We start from the raw sequence: 17,250 nt of genomic DNA, 5'->3' as shown, positions 1-17,250 counted from the left end.
GAAAATGGTACTTTACTCTTGACCGGTACGTTGGGACTTTGAAAATATTCGGGCGTTCCAATCGCTCGTCTGTTGCATCATAGCGCGTCTCGGCGCAATCGACCGATTCGCTCGACCCATTATTTTCGATTTACGGCTAAAATAAATTTTTCTCATTTTATTCAATAACATATTCTTGCTTAGATAACTTTTTTACATAGGGATTAAGCATTTAGAACGATATAATGTTTAAAATAAGGGCACTTTACTCTTGACATTTTACGGTTTTTTCAATTTTCTGAAAAATCCTATCATTAGATTTTTTTAAAAATACGATAATCTTGCATAACTAACGTTTCTACATAGGGATTAAGCATTTAGAACGAAATCTAATGTCAGAAAATGGCACTTTACTCTTGACATTTTTCGGTTTTTTCAATTTTCTGGAAAATCCTATCATTAGATTTTTTTAAAAATACGATATTCTTGCTTAACTAACGTTTTTACATAGGGATTAAGCATTTAGAACGAAATCTAATGTAGGAAAATGGTACTTTACTCTTGATCGGTACGTTGGGACTTTGAAAATATTCGGGCGTTCCAATCGCTCGTCTGTTGCATCATAGCGCGTCTCGGCGCAATCGACCGATTCGCTCGACCCATTATTTTCGATTTACGGCTAAAATAAATTTTTCTCATTTTATTCAATAACATATTCTTGCTTAGATAACTTTTTTACATAGGGATTAAGCATTTAGAACGATATAATGTTTAAAATAAGGGCACTTTACTCTTGACATTTTACGGTTTTTTCAATTTTATGAAAAATCCTATCATTAGATTTTTTTAAAAATACGATATTCTTGCTTAACTAACGTTTCTACATAGGGATTAAGCATTTAGAACGAAATCTAATGTCAGAAAATGGCACTTTACTCTTGACATTTTTCGGTTTTTTCAATTTTCTGGAAAATCCTATCATTAGATTTTTTTTAAAATACGATATTCTTGCTTAACTAACGTTTTTACATAGGGATTAAGCATTTAGAACGAAATCTAATGTAGGAAAATGGTACTTTACTCTTGATCGGTACGTTGGGACTTTGAAAATATTCGGGCGTTCCAATCGCTCGTCTGTTGCATCATAGCGCGTCTCGGCGCAATCGACCGATTCGCTCGACCCATTATTTTCGATTTACGGCTAAAATAAATTTTTCTCATTTTATTCAATAACATATTCTTGCTTAGATAACTTTTTTACATAGGGATTAAGCATTTAGAACGATACATTGTTTAAAATAATGGCACTTTACTCTTGACATTTTACGGTTTTTTCAATTTTCTGAAAAATCCTATCATTAGATTTTTTTAAAAATACGATAATCTTGCATAACTAACGTTTCTACATAGGGATTAAGCATTTAGAACGAAATCTAATGTCAGAAAATGGCACTTTACTCTTGACATTTTTCGGTTTTTTCAATTTTCTGGAAAATCCTATCATTAGATTTTTTTAAAAATACGATATTCTTGCTTAACTAACGTTTTTACATAGGGATTAAGCATTTAGAACGAAATCTAATGTAGGAAAATGGTACTTTACTCTTGATCGGTACGTTGGGACTTAGAAAATATTCGGCCGTACGCGGCGCGTCTCGGCGCTTCGAACAGCTCCGGTGTCCCCATTATTTTCGATTTACGGCTAAAATAAATTCTTCTAATTTTTTTCAATTACATATTCTTGCTTAAATAACTTTTTTACATAGGGATTAAGCATTTAGAACGATACATTGCTTAAAATAATGGCACTTTACTCTTGACATTTTACGGTTTTTTCAATTTTCTGAAAAATCCTATCATTAGATTTTTTTAAAAATACGATATTCTTGCTTAACTAACGTTTCTACATAGGGATTAAGCATTTAGAACGAAATCTAATGTCAGAAAATGGCACTTTACTCTTGACATTTTTCGGTTTTTTCAATTTTCTGGAAAATCCTATCATTAGATTTTTTTTAAAATACGATATTCTTGCTTAACTAACGTTTTTACATAGGGATTAAGCATTTAGAACGAAATCTAATGTAGGAAAATGGTACTTTACTCTTGACCGGTACGTTGGGACTTTGAAAATATTCGGGCGTTCCAATCGCTCGTCTGTTGCATCATAGCGCGTCTCGGCGCAATCGACCGATTCGCTCGACCCATTATTTTCGATTTACGGCTAAAATAAATTTTTCTCATTTTATTCAATAACATATTCTTGCTTAGATAACTTTTTTACATAGGGATTAAGCATTTAGAACGATATAATGTTTAAAATAAGGGCACTTTACTCTTGACATTTTACGGTTTTTTCAATTTTCTGAAAAATCCTATCATTAGATTTTTTTAAAAATACGATAATCTTGCATAACTAACGTTTCTACATAGGGATTAAGCATTTAGAACGAAATCTAATGTCAGAAAAGGGCACTTTACTCTTGACATTTTTCGGTTTTTTCAATTTTCTGGAAAATCCTATCATTAGATTTTTTTAAAAATACGATATTCTTGCTTAACTAACGTTTTTACATAGGGATTAAGCATTTAGAACGAAATCTAATGTAGGAAAATGGTACTTTACTCTTGATCGGTACGTTGGGACTTTGAAAATATTCGGGCGTTCCAATCGCTCGTCTGTTGCATCATAGCGCGTCTCGGCGCAATCGACCGATTCGCTCGACCCATTATTTTCGATTTACGGCTAAAATAAATTTTTCTCATTTTATTCAATAACATATTCTTGCTTAGATAACTTTTTTACATAGGGATTAAGCATTTAGAACGATATAATGTTTAAAATAAGGGCACTTTACTCTTGACATTTTACGGTTTTTTCAATTTTCTGAAAAATCCTATCATTAGATTTTTTTAAAAATACGATAATCTTGCATAACTAACGTTTCTACATAGGGATTAAGCATTTAGAACGAAATCTAATGTCAGAAAATGGCACTTTACTCTTGACATTTTTCGGTTTTTTCAATTTTCTGGAAAATCCTATCATTAGATTTTTTTTAAAATACGATATTCTTGCTTAACTAACGTTTTTACATAGGGATTAAGCATTTAGAACGAAATCTAATGTAGGAAAATGGTACTTTACTCTTGACCGGTACGTTGGGACTTTGAAAATATTCGGGCGTTCCAATCGCTCGTCTGTTGCATCATAGCGCGTCTCGGCGCAATCGACCGATTCGCTCGACCCATTATTTTCGATTTACGGCTAAAATAAATTTTTCTCATTTTATTCAATAACATATTCTTGCTTAGATAACTTTTTTACATAGGGATTAAGCATTTAGAACGATATAATGTTTAAAATAAGGGCACTTTACTCTTGACATTTTACGGTTTTTTCAATTTTCTGAAAAATCCTATCATTAGATTTTTTTAAAAATACGATAATCTTGCTTAACTAACGTTTCTACATAGGGATTAAGCATTTAGAACGAAATCTAATGTCAGAAAATGGCACTTTACTCTTGACATTTTTCGGTTTTTTCAATTTTCTGGAAAATCCTATCATTAGATTTTTTTAAAAATACGATATTCTTGCTTAACTAACGTTTTTACATAGGGATTAAGCATTTAGAACGAAATCTAATGTAGGAAAATGGTACTTTACTCTTGACCGGTACGTTGGGACTTTGAAAATATTCGGGCGTTCCAAACGCTCGTCTGTTGCATCATAGCGCGTCTCGGCGCAATCGACCGATTCGCTCGACCCATTATTTTCGATTTACGGCTAAAATAAATTTTTCTCATTTTATTCAATAACATATTCTTGCTTAGATAACTTTTTTACATAGGGATTAAGCATTTAGAACGATATAATGTTTAAAATAAGGGCACTTTACTCTTGACATTTTACGGTTTTTTCAATTTTCTGAAAAATCCTATCATTAGATTTTTTTAAAAATACGATAATCTTGCATAACTAACGTTTCTACATAGGGATTAAGCATTTAGAACGAAATCTAATGTCAGAAAATGGCACTTTACTCTTGACATTTTTCGGTTTTTTCAATTTTCTGGAAAATCCTATCATTAGATTTTTTTAAAAATACGATATTCTTGCTTAACTAACGTTTTTACATAGGGATTAAGCATTTAGAACGAAATCTAATGTAGGAAAATGGTACTTTACTCTTGATCGGTACGTTGGGACTTTGAAAATATTCGGGCGTTCCAATCGCTCGTCTGTTGCATCATAGCGCGTCTCGGCGCAATCGACCGATTCGCTCGACCCATTATTTTCGATTTACGGCTAAAATAAATTTTTCTCATTTTATTCAATAACATATTCTTGCTTAGATAACTTTTTTACATAGGGATTAAGCATTTAGAACGATATAATGTTTAAAATAAGGGCACTTTACTCTTGACATTTTACGGTTTTTTCAATTTTCTGAAAAATCCTACCATTAGATTTTTTTAAAAATACGATATTCTTGCTTAACTAACGTTTCTACATAGGGATTAAGCATTTAGAACGAAATCTAATGTCAGAAAATGGCACTTTACTCTTGACATTTTTCGGTTTTTTCAATTTTCTGGAAAATCCTATCATTAGATTTTTTTAAAAATACGATATTCTTGCTTAACTAACGTTTTTACATAGGGATTAAGCATTTAGAACGAAATCTAATGTAGGAAAATGGTACTTTACTCTTGACCGGTACGTTGGGACTTTGAAAATATTCGGGCGTTCCAATCGCTCGTCTGTTGCATCATAGCGCGTCTCGGCGCAATCGACCGATTCGCTCGACCCATTATTTTCGATTTACGGCTAAAATAAATTTTTCTCATTTTATTCAATAACATATTCTTGCTTAGATAACTTTTTTACATAGGGATTAAGCATTTAGAACGATATAATGTTTAAAATAAGGGCACTTTACTCTTGACATTTTACGGTTTTTTCAATTTTCTGAAAAATCCTATCATTAGATTTTTTTAAAAATACGATAATCTTGCATAACTAACGTTTCTACATAGGGATTAAGCATTTAGAACGAAATCTAATGTCAGAAAATGGCACTTTACTCTTGACATTTTTCGGTTTTTTCAATTTTCTGGAAAATCCTATCATTAGATTTTTTTTAAAATACGATATTCTTGCTTAACTAACGTTTTTACATAGGGATTAAGCATTTAGAACGAAATCTAATGTAGGAAAATGGTACTTTACTCTTGACCGGTACGTTGGGACTTTGAAAATATTCGGGCGTTCCAATCGCTCGTCTGTTGCATCATAGCGCGTCTCGGCGCAATCGACCGATTCGCTCGACCCATTATTTTCGATTTACGGCTAAAATAAATTTTTCTCATTTTATTCAATAACATATTCTTGCTTAGATAACTTTTTTACATAGGGATTAAGCATTTAGAACGATATAATGTTTAAAATAAGGGCACTTTACTCTTGACATTTTACGGTTTTTTCAATTTTCTGAAAAATCCTATCATTAGATTTTTTTAAAAATACGATAATCTTGCATAACTAACGTTTCTACATAGGGATTAAGCATTTAGAACGAAATCTAATGTCAGAAAATGGCACTTTACTCTTGACATTTTTCGGTTTTTTCAATTTTCTGGAAAATCCTATCATTAGATTTTTTTAAAAATACGATATTCTTGCTTAACTAACGTTTTTACATAGGGATTAAGCATTTAGAACGAAATCTAATGTAGGAAAATGGTACTTTACTCTTGACCGGTACGTTGGGACTTTGAAAATATTCGGGCGTTCCAATCGCTCGTCTGTTGCATCATAGCGCGTCTCGGCGCAATCGACCGATTCGCTCGACCCATTATTTTCGATTTACGGCTAAAATAAATTTTTCTCATTTTATTCAATAACATATTCTTGCTTAGATAACTTTTTTACATAGGGATTAAGCATTTAGAACGATATAATGTTTAAAATAAGGGCACTTTACTCTTGACATTTTACGGTTTTTTCAATTTTCTGAAAAATCCTATCATTAGATTTTTTTAAAAATACGATAATCTTGCTTAACTAACGTTTCTACATAGGGATTAAGCATTTAGAACGAAATCTAATGTCAGAAAATGGCACTTTACTCTTGACATTTTTCGGTTTTTTCAATTTTCTGGAAAATCCTATCATTAGATTTTTTTTAAAATACGATATTCTTGCTTAACTAACGTTTTTACATAGGGATTAAGCATTTAGAACGAAATCTAATGTAGGAAAATGGTACTTTACTCTTGACCGGTACGTTGGGACTTTGAAAATATTCGGGCGTTCCAATCGCTCGTCTGTTGCATCATAGCGCGTCTCGGCGCAATCGACCGATTCGCTCGACCCATTATTTTCGATTTACGGCTAAAATAAATTTTTCTCATTTTATTCAATAACATATTCTTGCTTAGATAACTTTTTTACATAGGGATTAAGCATTTAGAACGATATAATGTTTAAAATAAGGGCACTTTACTCTTGACATTTTACGGTTTTTTCAATTTTCTGAAAAATCCTATCATTAGATTTTTTTAAAAATACGATAATCTTGCATAACTAACGTTTCTACATAGGGATTAAGCATTTAGAACGAAATCTAATGTCAGAAAATGGCACTTTACTCTTGACATTTTTCGGTTTTTTCAATTTTCTGGAAAATCCTATCATTAGATTTTTTTAAAAATACGATATTCTTGCTTAACTAACGTTTTTACATAGGGATTAAGCATTTAGAACGAAATCTAATGTAGGAAAATGGTACTTTACTCTTGACCGGTACGTTGGGACTTTGAAAATATTCGGGCGTTCCAATCGCTCGTCTGTTGCATCATAGCGCGTCTCGGCGCAATCGACCGATTCGCTCGACCCATTATTTTCGATTTACGGCTAAAATAAATTTTTCTCATTTTATTCAATAACATATTCTTGCTTAGATAACTTTTTTACATAGGGATTAAGCATTTAGAACGATATAATGTTTAAAATAAGGGCACTTTACTCTTGACATTTTACGGTTTTTTCAATTTTCTGAAAAATCCTATCATTAGATTTTTTTAAAAATACGATAATCTTGCTTAACTAACGTTTCTACATAGGGATTAAGCATTTAGAACGAAATCTAATGTCAGAAAATGGCACTTTACTCTTGACATTTTTCGGTTTTTTCAATTTTCTGGAAAATCCTATCATTAGATTTTTTTTAAAATACGATATTCTTGCTTAACTAACGTTTTTACATAGGGATTAAGCATTTAGAACGAAATCTAATGTAGGAAAATGGTACTTTACTCTTGACCGGTACGTTGGGACTTTGAAAATATTCGGGCGTTCCAATCGCTCGTCTGTTGCATCATAGCGCGTCTCGGCGCAATCGACCGATTCGCTCGACCCATTATTTTCGATTTACGGCTAAAATAAATTTTTCTCATTTTATTCAATAACATATTCTTGCTTAGATAACTTTTTTACATAGGGATTAAGCATTTAGAACGATATAATGTTTAAAATAAGGGCACTTTACTCTTGACATTTTACGGTTTTTTCAATTTTCTGAAAAATCCTATCATTAGATTTTTTTAAAAATACGATAATCTTGCTTAACTAACGTTTCTACATAGGGATTAAGCATTTAGAACGAAATCTAATGTCAGAAAATGGCACTTTACTCTTGACATTTTTCGGTTTTTTCAATTTTCTGGAAAATCCTATCATTAGATTTTTTTTAAAATACGATATTCTTGCTTAACTAACGTTTTTACATAGGGATTAAGCATTTAGAACGAAATCTAATGTAGGAAAATGGTACTTTACTCTTGACCGGTACGTTGGGACTTTGAAAATATTCGGGCGTTCCAATCGCTCGTCTGTTGCATCATAGCGCGTCTCGGCGCAATCGACCGATTCGCTCGACCCATTATTTTCGATTTACGGCTAAAATAAATTTTTCTCATTTTATTCAATAACATATTCTTGCTTAGATAACTTTTTTACATAGGGATTAAGCATTTAGAACGATATAATGTTTAAAATAAGGGCACTTTACTCTTGACATTTTACGGTTTTTTCAATTTTCTGAAAAATCCTATCATTAGATTTTTTTAAAAATACGATAATCTTGCATAACTAACGTTTCTACATAGGGATTAAGCATTTAGAACGAAATCTAATGTCAGAAAAGGGCACTTTACTCTTGACATTTTTCGGTTTTTTCAATTTTCTGGAAAATCCTATCATTAGATTTTTTTAAAAATACGATATTCTTGCTTAACTAACGTTTTTACATAGGGATTAAGCATTTAGAACGAAATCTAATGTAGGAAAATGGTACTTTACTCTTGATCGGTACGTTGGGACTTTGAAAATATTCGGGCGTTCCAATCGCTCGTCTGTTGCATCATAGCGCGTCTCGGCGCAATCGACCGATTCGCTCGACCCATTATTTTCGATTTACGGCTAAAATAAATTTTTCTCATTTTATTCAATAACATATTCTTGCTTAGATAACTTTTTTACATAGGGATTAAGCATTTAGAACGATATAATGTTTAAAATAAGGGCACTTTACTCTTGACATTTTACGGTTTTTTCAATTTTCTGAAAAATCCTATCATTAGATTTTTTTAAAAATACGATAATCTTGCATAACTAACGTTTCTACATAGGGATTAAGCATTTAGAACGAAATCTAATGTCAGAAAATGGCACTTTACTCTTGACATTTTTCGGTTTTTTCAATTTTCTGGAAAATCCTATCATTAGATTTTTTTAAAAATACGATATTCTTGCTTAACTAACGTTTTTACATAGGGATTAAGCATTTAGAACGAAATCTAATGTAGGAAAATGGTACTTTACTCTTGACCGGTACGTTGGGACTTTGAAAATATTCGGGCGTTCCAATCGCTCGTCTGTTGCATCATAGCGCGTCTCGGCGCAATCGACCGATTCGCTCGACCCATTATTTTCGATTTACGGCTAAAATAAATTTTTCTCATTTTATTCAATAACATATTCTTGCTTAGATAACTTTTTTACATAGGGATTAAGCATTTAGAACGATATAATGTTTAAAATAAGGGCACTTTACTCTTGACATTTTACGGTTTTTTCAATTTTCTGAAAAATCCTATCATTAGATTTTTTTAAAAATACGATAATCTTGCATAACTAACGTTTCTACATAGGGATTAAGCATTTAGAACGAAATCTAATGTCAGAAAATGGCACTTTACTCTTGACATTTTTCGGTTTTTTCAATTTTCTGGAAAATCCTATCATTAGATTTTTTTTAAAATACGATATTCTTGCTTAACTAACGTTTTTACATAGGGATTAAGCATTTAGAACGAAATCTAATGTAGGAAAATGGTACTTTACTCTTGACCGGTACGTTGGGACTTTGAAAATATTCGGGCGTTCCAATCGCTCGTCTGTTGCATCATAGCGCGTCTCGGCGCAATCGACCGATTCGCTCGACCCATTATTTTCGATTTACGGCTAAAATAAATTTTTCTCATTTTATTCAATAACATATTCTTGCTTAGATAACTTTTTTACATAGGGATTAAGCATTTAGAACGATATAATGTTTAAAATAAGGGCACTTTACTCTTGACATTTTACGGTTTTTTCAATTTTCTGAAAAATCCTATCATTAGATTTTTTTAAAAATACGATAATCTTGCTTAACTAACGTTTCTACATAGGGATTAAGCATTTAGAACGAAATCTAATGTCAGAAAATGGCACTTTACTCTTGACATTTTTCGGTTTTTTCAATTTTCTGGAAAATCCTATCATTAGATTTTTTTTAAAATACGATATTCTTGCTTAACTAACGTTTTTACATAGGGATTAAGCATTTAGAACGAAATCTAATGTAGGAAAATGGTACTTTACTCTTGACCGGTACGTTGGGACTTTGAAAATATTCGGGCGTTCCAATCGCTCGTCTGTTGCATCATAGCGCGTCTCGGCGCAATCGACCGATTCGCTCGACCCATTATTTTCGATTTACGGCTAAAATAAATTTTTCTCATTTTATTCAATAACATATTCTTGCTTAGATAACTTTTTTACATAGGGATTAAGCATTTAGAACGATATAATGTTTAAAATAAGGGCACTTTACTCTTGACATTTTACGGTTTTTTCAATTTTCTGAAAAATCCTATCATTAGATTTTTTTAAAAATACGATAATCTTGCATAACTAACGTTTCTACATAGGGATTAAGCATTTAGAACGAAATCTAATGTCAGAAAATGGCACTTTACTCTTGACATTTTTCGGTTTTTTCAATTTTCTGGAAAATCCTATCATTAGATTTTTTTTAAAATACGATATTCTTGCTTAACTAACGTTTTTACATAGGGATTAAGCATTTAGAACGAAATCTAATGTAGGAAAATGGTACTTTACTCTTGACCGGTACGTTGGGACTTTGAAAATATTCGGGCGTTCCAATCGCTCGTCTGTTGCATCATAGCGCGTCTCGGCGCAATCGACCGATTCGCTCGACCCATTATTTTCGATTTACGGCTAAAATAAATTTTTCTCATTTTATTCAATAACATATTCTTGCTTAGATAACTTTTTTACATAGGGATTAAGCATTTAGAACGATATAATGTTTAAAATAAGGGCACTTTACTCTTGACATTTTACGGTTTTTTCAATTTTCTGAAAAATCCTATCATTAGATTTTTTTAAAAATACGATAATCTTGCATAACTAACGTTTCTACATAGGGATTAAGCATTTAGAACGAAATCTAATGTCAGAAAAGGGCACTTTACTCTTGACATTTTTCGGTTTTTTCAATTTTCTGGAAAATCCTATCATTAGATTTTTTTAAAAATACGATATTCTTGCTTAACTAACGTTTTTACATAGGGATTAAGCATTTAGAACGAAATCTAATGTAGGAAAATGGTACTTTACTCTTGATCGGTACGTTGGGACTTTGAAAATATTCGGGCGTTCCAATCGCTCGTCTGTTGCATCATAGCGCGTCTCGGCGCAATCGACCGATTCGCTCGACCCATTATTTTCGATTTACGGCTAAAATAAATTTTTCTCATTTTATTCAATAACATATTCTTGCTTAGATAACTTTTTTACATAGGGATTAAGCATTTAGAACGATATAATGTTTAAAATAAGGGCACTTTACTCTTGACATTTTACGGTTTTTTCAATTTTCTGAAAAATCCTATCATTAGATTTTTTTAAAAATACGATAATCTTGCATAACTAACGTTTCTACATAGGGATTAAGCATTTAGAACGAAATCTAATGTCAGAAAATGGCACTTTACTCTTGACATTTTTCGGTTTTTTCAATTTTCTGGAAAATCCTATCATTAGATTTTTTTTAAAATACGATATTCTTGCTTAACTAACGTTTTTACATAGGGATTAAGCATTTAGAACGAAATCTAATGTAGGAAAATGGTACTTTACTCTTGACCGGTACGTTGGGACTTTGAAAATATTCGGGCGTTCCAATCGCTCGTCTGTTGCATCATAGCGCGTCTCGGCGCAATCGACCGATTCGCTCGACCCATTATTTTCGATTTACGGCTAAAATAAATTTTTCTCATTTTATTCAATAACATATTCTTGCTTAGATAACTTTTTTACATAGGGATTAAGCATTTAGAACGATATAATGTTTAAAATAAGGGCACTTTACTCTTGACATTTTACGGTTTTTTCAATTTTCTGAAAAATCCTATCATTAGATTTTTTTAAAAATACGATAATCTTGCTTAACTAACGTTTCTACATAGGGATTAAGCATTTAGAACGAAATCTAATGTCAGAAAATGGCACTTTACTCTTGACATTTTTCGGTTTTTTCAATTTTCTGGAAAATCCTATCATTAGATTTTTTTTAAAATACGATATTCTTGCTTAACTAACGTTTTTACATAGGGATTAAGCATTTAGAACGAAATCTAATGTAGGAAAATGGTACTTTACTCTTGACCGGTACGTTGGGACTTTGAAAATATTCGGGCGTTCCAATCGCTCGTCTGTTGCATCATAGCGCGTCTCGGCGCAATCGACCGATTCGCTCGACCCATTATTTTCGATTTACGGCTAAAATAAATTTTTCTCATTTTATTCAATAACATATTCTTGCTTAGATAACTTTTTTACATAGGGATTAAGCATTTAGAACGATATAATGTTTAAAATAAGGGCACTTTACTCTTGACATTTTACGGTTTTTTCAATTTTCTGAAAAATCCTACCATTAGATTTTTTTAAAAATACGATATTCTTGCTTAACTAACGTTTCTACATAGGGATTAAGCATTTAGAACGAAATCTAATGTCAGAAAATGGCACTTTACTCTTGACATTTTTCGGTTTTTTCAATTTTCTGGAAAATCCTATCATTAGATTTTTTTAAAAATACGATATTCTTGCTTAACTAACGTTTTTACATAGGGATTAAGCATTTAGAACGAAATCTAATGTAGGAAAATGGTACTTTACTCTTGATCGGTACGTTGGGACTTAGAAAATATTCGGCCGTACGCGGCGCGTCTCGGCGCTTCGAACAGCTCCGGTGTCCCCATTATTTTCGATTTACGGCTAAAATAAATTTTTCTAATTTTTTTCAATAACATATTCTTGCTTAAATAACTTTTTTACATAGGGATTAAGCATTTAGAACGATACATTGTTTAAAATAATGGCACTTTACTCTTGACATTTTACGGTTTTTTCAATTTTCTGAAAAATCCTATCATTAGATTTTTTTAAAAATACGATATTCTTGCTTAACTAACGTTTCTACATAGGGATTAAGCATTTAGAACGAAATCTAATGTCAGAAAATGGCACTTTACTCTTGACATTTTTCGGTTTTTTCAATTTTCTGGAAAATCCTATCATTAGATTTTTTTTAAAATACGATATTCTTGCTTAACTAACGTTTTTACATAGGGATTAAGCATTTAGAACGAAATCTAATGTAGGAAAATGGTACTTTACTCTTGACCGGTACGTTGGGACTTTGAAAATATTCGGGCGTTCCAATCGCTCGTCTGTTGCATCATAGCGCGTCTCGGCGCAATCGACCGATTCGCTCGACCCATTATTTTCGATTTACGGCTAAAATAAATTTTTCTCATTTTATTCAATAACATATTCTTGCTTAGATAACTTTTTTACATAGGGATTAAGCATTTAGAACGATATAATGTTTAAAATAAGGGCACTTTACTCTTGACATTTTACGGTTTTTTCAATTTTCTGAAAAATCCTATCATTAGATTTTTTTAAAAATACGATAATCTTGCATAACTAACGTTTCTACATAGGGATTAAGCATTTAGAACGAAATCTAATGTCAGAAAATGGCACTTTACTCTTGACATTTTTCGGTTTTTTCAATTTTCTGGAAAATCCTATCATTAGATTTTTTTAAAAATACGATATTCTTGCTTAACTAACGTTTTTACATAGGGATTAAGCATTTAGAACGAAATCTAATGTAGGAAAATGGTACTTTACTCTTGATCGGTACGTTGGGACTTTGAAAATATTCGGGCGTTCCAATCGCTCGTCTGTTGCATCATAGCGCGTCTCGGCGCAATCGACCGATTCGCTCGACCCATTATTTTCGATTTACGGCTAAAATAAATTTTTCTCATTTTATTCAATAACATATTCTTGCTTAGATAACTTTTTTACATAGGGATTAAGCATTTAGAACGATATAATGTTTAAAATAAGGGCACTTTACTCTTGACATTTTACGGTTTTTTCAATTTTCTGAAAAATCCTACCATTAGATTTTTTTAAAAATACGATATTCTTGCTTAACTAACGTTTCTACATAGGGATTAAGCATTTAGAACGAAATCTAATGTCAGAAAATGGCACTTTACTCTTGACATTTTTCGGTTTTTTCAATTTTCTGGAAAATCCTATCATTAGATTTTTTTAAAAATACGATATTCTTGCTTAACTAACGTTTTTACATAGGGATTAAGCATTTAGAACGAAATCTAATGTAGGAAAATGGTACTTTACTCTTGACCGGTACGTTGGGACTTTGAAAATATTCGGGCGTTCCAATCGCTCGTCTGTTGCATCATAGCGCGTCTCGGCGCAATCGACCGATTCGCTCGACCCATTATTTTCGATTTACGGCTAAAATAAATTTTTCTCATTTTATTCAATAACATATTCTTGCTTAGATAACTTTTTTACATAGGGATTAAGCATTTAGAACGATATAATGTTTAAAATAAGGGCACTTTACTCTTGACATTTTACGGTTTTTTCAATTTTCTGAAAAATCCTACCATTAGATTTTTTTAAAAATACGATATTCTTGCTTAACTAACGTTTCTACATAGGGATTAAGCATTTAGAACGAAATCTAATGTCAGAAAATGGCACTTTACTCTTGACATTTTTCGGTTTTTTCAATTTTCTGGAAAATCCTATCATTAGATTTTTTTAAAAATACGATATTCTTGCTTAACTAACGTTTTTACATAGGGATTAAGCATTTAGAACGAAATCTAATGTAGGAAAATGGTACTTTACTCTTGATCGGTACGTTGGGACTTAGAAAATATTCGGCCGTACGCGGCGCGTCTCGGCGCTTCGAACAGCTCCGGTGTCCCCATTATTTTCGATTTACGGCTAAAATAAATTTTTCTAATTTTTTTCAATAACATATTCTTGCTTAAATAACTTTTTTACATAGGGATTAAGCATTTAGAACGATACATTGTTTAAAATAATGGCACTTTACTCTTGACATTTTACGGTTTTTTCAATTTTCTGAAAAATCCTATCATTAGATTTTTTTAAAAATACGATATTCTTGCTTAACTAACGTTTCTACATAGGGATTAAGCATTTAGAACGAAATCTAATGTCAGAAAATGGCACTTTACTCTTGACATTTTTCGGTTTTTTCAATTTTCTGGAAAATCCTATCATTAGATTTTTTTTAAAATACGATATTCTTGCTTAACTAACGTTTTTACATAGGGATTAAGCATTTAGAACGAAATCTAATGTAGGAAAATGGTACTTTACTCTTGACCGGTACGTTGGGACTTTGAAAATATTCGGGCGTTCCAATCGCTCGTCTGTTGCATCATAGCGCGTCTCGGCGCAATCGACCGATTCGCTCGACCCATTATTTTCGATTTACGGCTAAAATAAATTTTTCTCATTTTATTCAATAACATATTCTTGCTTAGATAACTTTTTTACATAGGGATTAAGCATTTAGAACGATATAATGTTTAAAATAAGGGCACTTTACTCTTGACATTTTACGGTTTTTTCAATTTTCTGAAAAATCCTATCATTAGATTTTTTTAAAAATACGATAATCTTGCATAACTAACGTTTCTACATAGGGATTAAGCATTTAGAACGAAATCTAATGTCAGAAAATGGCACTTTACTCTTGACATTTTTCGGTTTTTTCAATTTTCTGGAAAATCCTATCATTAGATTTTTTTAAAAATACGATATTCTTGCTTAACTAACGTTTTTACATAGGGATTAAGCATTTAGAACGAAATCTAATGTAGGAAAATGGTACTTTACTCTTGATCGGTACGTTGGGACTTTGAAAATATTCGGGCGTTCCAATCGCTCGTCTGTTGCATCATAGCGCGTCTCGGCGCAATCGACCGATTCGCTCGACCCATTATTTTCGATTTACGGCTAAAATAAATTTTTCTCATTTTATTCAATAACATATTCTTGCTTAGATAACTTTTTTACATAGGGATTAAGCATTTAGAACGATATAATGTTTAAAATAAGGGCACTTTACTCTTGACATTTTACGGTTTTTTCAATTTTCTGAAAAATCCTACCATTAGATTTTTTTAAAAATACGATATTCTTGCTTAACTAACGTTTCTACATAGGGATTAAGCATTTAGAACGAAATCTAATGTCAGAAAATGGCACTTTACTCTTGACATTTTTCGGTTTTTTCAATTTTCTGGAAAATCCTATCATTAGATTTTTTTAAAAATACGATATTCTTGCTTAACTAACGTTTTTACATAGGGATTAAGCATTTAGAACGAAATCTAATGTAGGAAAATGGTACTTTACTCTTGATCGGTACGTTGGGACTTAGAAAATATTCGGCCGTACGCGGCGCGTCTCGGCGCTTCGAACAGCTCCGGTGTCCCCATTATTTTCGATTTACGGCTAAAATAAATTTTTCTAATTTTTTTCAATAACATATTCTTGCTTAAATAACTTTTTTACATAGGGATTAAGCATTTAGAACGATACATTGTTTAAAATAATGGCACTTTACTCTTGACATTTTACGGTTTTTTCAATTTTCTGAAAAATCCTATCATTAGATTTTTTTAAAAATACGATATTCTTGCTTAACTAACGTTTCTACATAGGGATTAAGCATTTAGAACGAAATCTAATGTCAGAAAATGGCACTTTACTCTTGACATTTTTCGGTTTTTTCAATTTTCTGGAAAATCCTATCATTAGATTTTTTTAAAAATACGATATTCTTGCTTAACTAACGTTTTTACATAGGGATTAAGCATTTAGAACGAAATCTAATGTAGGAAAATGGTACTTTACTCTTGATCGGTACGTTGGGACTTAGAAAATATTCGGCCGTACGCGGCGCGTCTCGGCGCTTCGAACAGCTCCGGTGTCCCCATTATTTTCGATTTACGGCTAAAATAAATTTTTCTAATTTTTTTCAATAACATATTCTTGCTTAAATAACTTTTTTACATAGGGATTAAGCATTTAGAACGATACATTGTTTAAAATAATGGCACTTTACTCTTGACATTTTACGGTTTTTTCAATTTTCTGAAAAATCCTATCATTAGATTTTTTTAAAAATACGATATTCTTGCTTAACTAACGTTTCTACATAGGGATTAAGCATTTAGAACGAAATCTAATGTCAGAAAATGGCACTTTACTCTTGACATTTTTCGGTTTTTTCAATTTTCTGGAAAATCCTATCATTAGATTTTTTTAAAAATACGATATTCTTGCTTAACTAACGTTTTTACATAGGGATTAAGCATTTAGAACGAAATCTAATGTAGGAAAATGGTACTTTACTCTTGATCGGTACGTTGGGACTTAGAAAATATTCGGCCGTACGCGGCGCGTCTCGGCGCTTCGAACAGCTCCGGTGTCCCCATTATTTTCGATTTACGGCTAAAATAAATTTT

Source organism: Megalopta genalis, unplaced genomic scaffold (genome assembly GCF_051020955.1).
Source record: "Megalopta genalis isolate 19385.01 unplaced genomic scaffold, iyMegGena1_principal scaffold0259, whole genome shotgun sequence".
NCBI classification, from domain to species: Eukaryota; Metazoa; Arthropoda; class Insecta; order Hymenoptera; family Halictidae; genus Megalopta; species Megalopta genalis.
This window is presented reverse-complemented; position numbering follows the sequence as displayed.